Below are 8169 nucleotides of genomic sequence, written 5' to 3'. Positions count from 1 at the left end.
CCACAATTTTTGCTACTGCTATACAGTGCCATTGTCTCACTGGGAATTCAAAGAATATATTGGGGTTATGTGCACCCACAATTTTTACTACTGGTATATAGTGCCATTGTCTGACTGGGAATTCAAAGAATATATGGGGGTTACGTGCACCCACAATTTTTGCTACTGCTATACAGTGCCATTGTCTGACTGGGAATTCAAAGAATATATTGGGGTTATGTGCACCCACAATTTTTACTACTGGTATATAGTGCCATTGTCTGACTGGGAATTCAAAGAATATATGGGGGTTATGTGCACCCACAATTTTTACTACTGGTATACAGTGCCATTGTCTGACTGGGAATTCAAAGAATATATGGGGGTTATGTGCACCCACAATTTTTAATACTGGTATATAGTGCCATTGTCTGACTGGGAATTCAAAGAATATATGGGGGTTATGTGCACCCACAATTTTTACTACTGGTATATAGTGCCATTGTCTGACTGGGAATTCAAAGAATATATGGGGGTTATGTGCACCCACAATTTTTACTACTGGTATATAGTGCCATTGTCTGACTGGGAATTCAAAGAATATATGGGGGTTATGTGCACCCACAATTTTTAATACTGGTATACAGTGCCATTGTCTGACTGGGAATTCAAAGAATATATTGGGGTTACGTGCACCCACAATTTTTACTACTGGTATACAGTGCCATTGTCTGACTGGTAATTCAAAGAATATATTGGGGTTATGTGCACCCACAATTTTTACTACTGGTATACAGTGCCATTGTCTGACTGGGAATTCAAAGAATATATGGGGGTTATGTGCACCCACAATTTTTAATACTGGTATACAGTGCCATTGTCTGACTGGGAATTCAAAGAATATATTGGGGTTATGTGCACCCACAATTTTTACTACTGGTATACAGTGCCATTGTCTGACTGGGAATTCAAAGAATATATGGGGGTTATGTGCACCCACAATTTTTACTACTGGTATACAGTGCCATTGTCTGACTGGGAATTCAAAGAATATATGGGGGTTACGTGCACCCACAATTTTTGCTACTGCTATACAGTGCCATTGTCTCACTGGGAATTCAAAGAATATATTGGGGTTATGTGCACCCACAATTTTTACTACTGGTATATAGTGCCATTGTTTGACTGGGAATTCAAAGAATATATGGGGGTTACGTGCACCCACAATTTTTGCTACTGCTATACAGTTCCATTGTCTCACTGGGAATTCAAAGAATATATTGGGGTTATGTGCACCCACTATTTTTAATACTGGTATACAGTGCCATTGTCTGACTGGGAATTCAAAGAATATATGGGGGTTATGTGCACCCACAATTTTTGCTACTGCTATACAGTGCCATTGTCTCACTGGGAATTCAAAGAATATATTGGGGTTATGTGCACCCACAATTTTTACTACTGGTATATAGTGCCATTGTCTGACTGGGAATTCAAAGAATATATGGGGGTTATGTGCACCCACAATTTTTAATACTGGTATACAGTGCCATTGTCTGACTGGGAATTCAAAGAATATATTGGGGTTACGTGCACCCACAATTTTTACTACTGGTATACAGTGCCATTGTCTGACTGGGAATTCAAAGAATATATTGGGGTTACGTGCACCCACAATTTTTGCTACTGGTATACAGTGCCATTGTCTGACTGGGAATTCAAAGAATATATTGGGGTTATGTGCACCCACAATTTTTACTACTGGTATATAGTGCCATTGTCTGACTGGGAATTCAAAGAATATATGGGGGTTACGTGCACCCACAATTTTTGCTACTGCTATACAGTTCCATTGTCTCACTGGGAATTCAAAGAATATATTGGGGTTATGTGCACCCACTATTTTTAATACTGGTATACAGTGCCATTGTCTGACTGGGAATTCAAAGAATATATGGGGGTTATGTGCACCCACAATTTTTGCTACTGCTATACAGTGCCATTGTCTCACTGGGAATTCAAAGAATATATTGGGGTTATGTGCACCCACAATTTTTACTACTGGTATATAGTGCCATTGTCTGACTGGGAATTCAAAGAATATATGGGGGTTATGTGCACCCACAATTTTTAATACTGGTATACAGTGCCATTGTCTGACTGGGAATTCAAAGAATATATTGGGGTTATGTGCACCCACAATTTTTACTACTGGTATACAGTGCCATTGTCTGACTGGGAATTCAAAGAATATATGGGGGTTATGTGCACCCACAATTTTTACTACTGGTATACAGTGCCATTGTCTGACTGGGAATTCAAAGAATATATGGGGGTTACGTGCACCCACAATTTTTGCTACTGCTATACAGTGCCATTGTCTCACTGGGAATTCAAAGAATATATTGGGGTTATGTGCACCCACAATTTTTACTACTGGTATATAGTGCCATTGTCTGACTGGGAATTCAAAGAATATATGGGGGTTACGTGCACCCACAATTTTTGCTACTGCTATACAGTTCCATTGTCTCACTGGGAATTCAAAGAATATATTGGGGTTATGTGCACCCACTATTTTTAATACTGGTATACAGTGCCATTGTCTGACTGGGAATTCAAAGAATATATGGGGGTTATGTGCACCCACAATTTTTGCTACTGCTATACAGTGCCATTGTCTCACTGGGAATTCAAAGAATATATTGGGGTTATGTGCACCCACAATTTTTACTACTGGTATATAGTGCCATTGTCTGACTGGGAATTCAAAGAATATATGGGGGTTATGTGCAACCACAATTTTTACTACTGGTATATAGTGCCATTGTCTGACTGGGAATTCAAAGAATATATGGGGGTTATGTGCACCCACAATTTTTACTACTGGTATATAGTGCCATTGTCTGACTGGGAATTCAAAGAATATATGGGGGTTATGTGCACCCACAATTTTTAATACTGGTATACAGTGCCATTGTCTGACTGGGAATTCAAAGAATATATGGGGGTTATGTGCACCCACAATTTTTACTACTGGTATATAGTGCCATTGTCTGACTGGGAATTCAAAGAATATATGGGGGTTATGTGCACCCACAATTTTTACTACTGGTATATAGTGCCATTGTCTGACTGGGAATTCAAAGAATATATGGGGGTTATGTGCACCCACAATTTTTACTACTGGTATATAGTGCCATTGTCTGACTGGGAATTCAAAGAATATATGGGGGTTATGTGCACCCACAATTTTTAATACTGGTATACAGTGCCATTGTCTGACTGGGAATTCAAAGAATATATTGGGGTTACGTGCACCCACAATTTTTACTACTGGTATACAGTGCCATTGTCTGACTGGGAATTCAAAGAATATATGGGGGTTATGTGCACCCACAATTTTTACTACTGGTATACAGTGCCATTGTCTGACTGGGAATTCAAAGAATATATGGGGGTTATGTGCACCCACAATTTTTAATACTGGTATACAGTGCCATTGTCTGACTGGGAATTCAAAGAATATATTGGGGTTATGTGCACCCACAATTTTTACTACTGGTATACAGTGCCATTGTCTGACTGGGAATTCAAAGAATATATGGGGGTTATGTGCACCCACAATTTTTACTACTGGTATACAGTGCCATTGTCTGACTGGGAATTCAAAGAATATATGGGGGTTACGTGCACCCACAATTTTTGCTACTGCTATACAGTGCCATTGTCTCACTGGGAATTCAAAGAATATATTGGGGTTATGTGCACCCACAATTTTTACTACTGGTATATAGTGCCATTGTCTGACTGGGAATTCAAAGAATATATGGGGGTTACGTGCACCCACAATTTTTGCTACTGCTATACAGTGCCATTGTCTGACTGGGAATTCAAAGAATATATTGGGGTTATGTGCACCCACTATTTTTAATACTGGTATACAGTGCCATTGTCTGACTGGGAATTCAAAGAATATATGGGGGTTATGTGCACCCACAATTTTTACTACTGGTATATAGTGCCATTGTCTGACTGGGAATTCAAAGAATATATGGGGGTTATGTGCACCCACAATTTTTACTACTGGTATATAGTGCCATTGTCTGACTGGGAATTCAAAGAATATATGGGGGTTATGTGCACCCACAATTTTTACTACTGATATATAGTGCCATTGTCTGACTGGGAATTCAAAGAATATATGGGGGTTATGTGCACCCACAATTTTTAATACTGGTATACAGTGCCATTGTCTGACTGGGAATTCAAAGAATATATTGGGGTTACGTGCACCCACAATTTTTACTACTGGTATACAGTGCCATTGTCTGACTGGGAATTCAAAGAATATATGGGGGTTATGTGCACCCACAATTTTTACTACTGGTATACAGTGCCATTGTCTGACTGGGAATTCAAAGAATATATGGGGGTTATGTGCACCCACAATTTTTAAAACTGGTATACAGTGCCATTGTCTGACTGGGAATTCAAAGAATATATTGGGGTTATGTGCACCCACAATTTTTACTACTGGTATACAGTGCCATTGTCTGACTGGGAATTCAAAGAATATATGGGGGTTATGTGCACCCACAATTTTTACTACTGGTATACAGTGCCATTGTCTGACTGGGAATTCAAAGAATATATGGGGGTTACGTGCACCCACAATTTTTGCTACTGCTATACAGTGCCATTGTCTCACTGGGAATTCAAAGAATATATTGGGGTTATGTGCACCCACAATTTTTACTACTGGTATATAGTGCCATTGTCTGACTGGGAATTCAAAGAATATATGGGGGTTACGTGCACCCACAATTTTTGCTACTGCTATACAGTTCCATTGTCTCACTGGGAATTCAAAGAATATATTGGGGTTATGTGCACCCACTATTTTTAATACTGGTATACAGTGCCATTGTCTGACTGGGAATTCAAAGAATATATGGGGGTTATGTGCACCCACAATTTTTGCTACTGCTATACAGTGCCATTGTCTCACTGGGAATTCAAAGAATATATTGGGGTTATGTGCACCCACAATTTTTACTACTGGTATATAGTGCCATTGTCTGACTGGGAATTCAAAGAATATATGGGGGTTATGTGCACCCACAATTTTTAATACTGGTATACAGTGCCATTGTCTGACTGGGAATTCAAAGAATATATTGGGGTTATGTGCACCCACAATTTTTACTACTGGTATACAGTGCCATTGTCTGACTGGGAATTCAAAGAATATATGGGGGTTATGTGCACCCACAATTTTTACTACTGGTATACAGTGCCATTGTCTGACTGGGAATTCAAAGAATATATTGGGGTTACGTGCACCCACAATTTTTGCTACTGGTATACAGTGCCATTGTCTGACTGGGAATTCAAAGAATATATTGGGGTTATGTGCACCCACAATTTTTACTACTGGTATATAGTGCCATTGTCTGACTGGGAATTCAAAGAATATATGGGGGTTACGTGCACCCACTATTTTTAATACTGGTATACAGTGCCATTGTCTGACTGGGAATTCAAAGAATATATGGGGGTTATGTGCACCCACAATTTTTGCTACTGCTATACAGTGCCATTGTCTCACTGGGAATTCAAAGAATATATTGGGGTTATGTGCACCCACAATTTTTACTACTGGTATATAGTGCCATTGTCTGACTGGGAATTCAAAGAATATATGGGGGTTATGTGCACCCACAATTTTTAATACTGGTATACAGTGCCATTGTCTGACTGGGAATTCAAAGAATATATTGGGGTTATGTGCACCCACAATTTTTACTACTGGTATACAGTGCCATTGTCTGACTGGGAATTCAAAGAATATATGGGGGTTATGTGCACCCACAATTTTTACTACTGGTATACAGTGCCATTGTCTGACTGGGAATTCAAAGAATATATGGGGGTTACGTGCACCCACAATTTTTGCTACTGCTATACAGTGCCATTGTCTCACTGGGAATTCAAAGAATATATTGGGGTTATGTGCACCCACAATTTTTACTACTGGTATATAGTGCCATTGTCTGACTGGGAATTCAAAGAATATATGGGGGTTACGTGCACCCACAATTTTTGCTACTGCTATACAGTTCCATTGTCTCACTGGGAATTCAAAGAATATATTGGGGTTATGTGCACCCACTATTTTTAATACTGGTATACAGTGCCATTGTCTGACTGGGAATTCAAAGAATATATGGGGGTTATGTGCACCCACAATTTTTGCTACTGCTATACAGTGCCATTGTCTCACTGGGAATTCAAAGAATATATTGGGGTTATGTGCACCCACAATTTTTACTACTGGTATTTAGTGCCATTGTCTGACTGGGAATTCAAAGAATATATGGGGGTTATGTGCACCCACAATTTTTAATACTGGTATACAGTGCCATTGTCTGACTGGGAATTCAAAGAATATATGGGGGTTATGTGCACCCACAATTTTTACTACTGGTATACAGTGCCATTGTCTGACTGGGAATTAGAGGAATATATGGGGGTTACGTGCACCCACAATTTTTGCTACTGCTATACAGTGCCATTGTCTCACTGGGAATTCAAAGAATATATTGGGGTTATGTGCACCCACAATTTTTACTACTGGTATATAGTGCCATTGTCTGACTGGGAATTCAAAGAATATATGGGGGTTACGTGCACCCACAATTTTTGCTACTGCTATACAGTTCCATTGTCTCACTGGGAATTCAAAGAATATATTGGGGTTATGTGCACCCACTATTTTTAATACTGGTATACAGTGCCATTGTCTGACTGGGAATTCAAAGAATATATGGGGGTTATGTGCACCCACAATTTTTGCTACTGCTATACAGTGCCATTGTCTCACTGGGAATTCAAAGAATATATTGGGGTTATGTGCACCCACAATTTTTACTACTGGTATATAGTGCCATTGTCTGACTGGGAATTCAAAGAATATATGGGGGTTATGTGCAACCACAATTTTTACTACTGGTATATAGTGCCATTGTCTGACTGGGAATTCAAAGAATATATGGGGGTTATGTGCACCCACAATTTTTACTACTGGTATATAGTGCCATTGTCTGACTGGGAATTCAAAGAATATATGGGGGTTATGTGCACCCACAATTTTTAATACTGGTATACAGTGCCATTGTCTGACTGGGAATTCAAAGAATATATGGGGGTTATGTGCACCCACAATTTTTACTACTGGTATATAGTGCCATTGTCTGACTGGGAATTCAAAGAATATATGGGGGTTATGTGCACCCACAATTTTTACTACTGGTATATAGTGCCATTGTCTGACTGGGAATTCAAAGAATATATGGGGGTTATGTGCACCCACAATTTTTACTACTGGTATATAGTGCCATTGTCTGACTGGGAATTCAAAGAATATATGGGGGTTATGTGCACCCACAATTTTTAATACTGGTATACAGTGCCATTGTCTGACTGGGAATTCAAAGAATATATTGGGGTTACGTGCACCCACAATTTTTACTACTGGTATACAGTGCCATTGTCTGACTGGGAATTCAAAGAATATATGGGGGTTATGTGCACCCACAATTTTTACTACTGGTATACAGTGCCATTGTCTGACTGGGAATTCAAAGAATATATGGGGGTTATGTGCACCCACAATTTTTAATACTGGTATACAGTGCCATTGTCTGACTGGGAATTCAAAGAATATATTGGGGTTATGTGCACCCACAATTTTTACTACTGGTATACAGTGCCATTGTCTGACTGGGAATTCAAAGAATATATGGGGGTTATGTGCACCCACAATTTTTACTACTGGTATACAGTGCCATTGTCTGACTGGGAATTCAAAGAATATATGGGGGTTACGTGCACCCACAATTTTTGCTACTGCTATACAGTGCCATTGTCTCACTGGGAATTCAAAGAATATATTGGGGTTATGTGCACCCACAATTTTTACTACTGGTATATAGTGCCATTGTCTGACTGGGAATTCAAAGAATATATGGGGGTTACGTGCACCCACAATTTTTGCTACTGCTATACAGTGCCATTGTCTGACTGGGAATTCAAAGAATATATGGGGGTTATGTGCACCCACAATTTTTACTACTGGTATATAGTGCCATTGTCTGACTGGGAATTCAAAGAATATATGGGGGTTAT

Source organism: Leptodactylus fuscus, chromosome 2, assembly GCF_031893055.1.
Source record: "Leptodactylus fuscus isolate aLepFus1 chromosome 2, aLepFus1.hap2, whole genome shotgun sequence".
In the NCBI taxonomy this organism is placed as follows: domain Eukaryota; kingdom Metazoa; phylum Chordata; class Amphibia; order Anura; family Leptodactylidae; genus Leptodactylus; species Leptodactylus fuscus.
Note: the sequence above shows the minus strand (reverse complement) of the source record.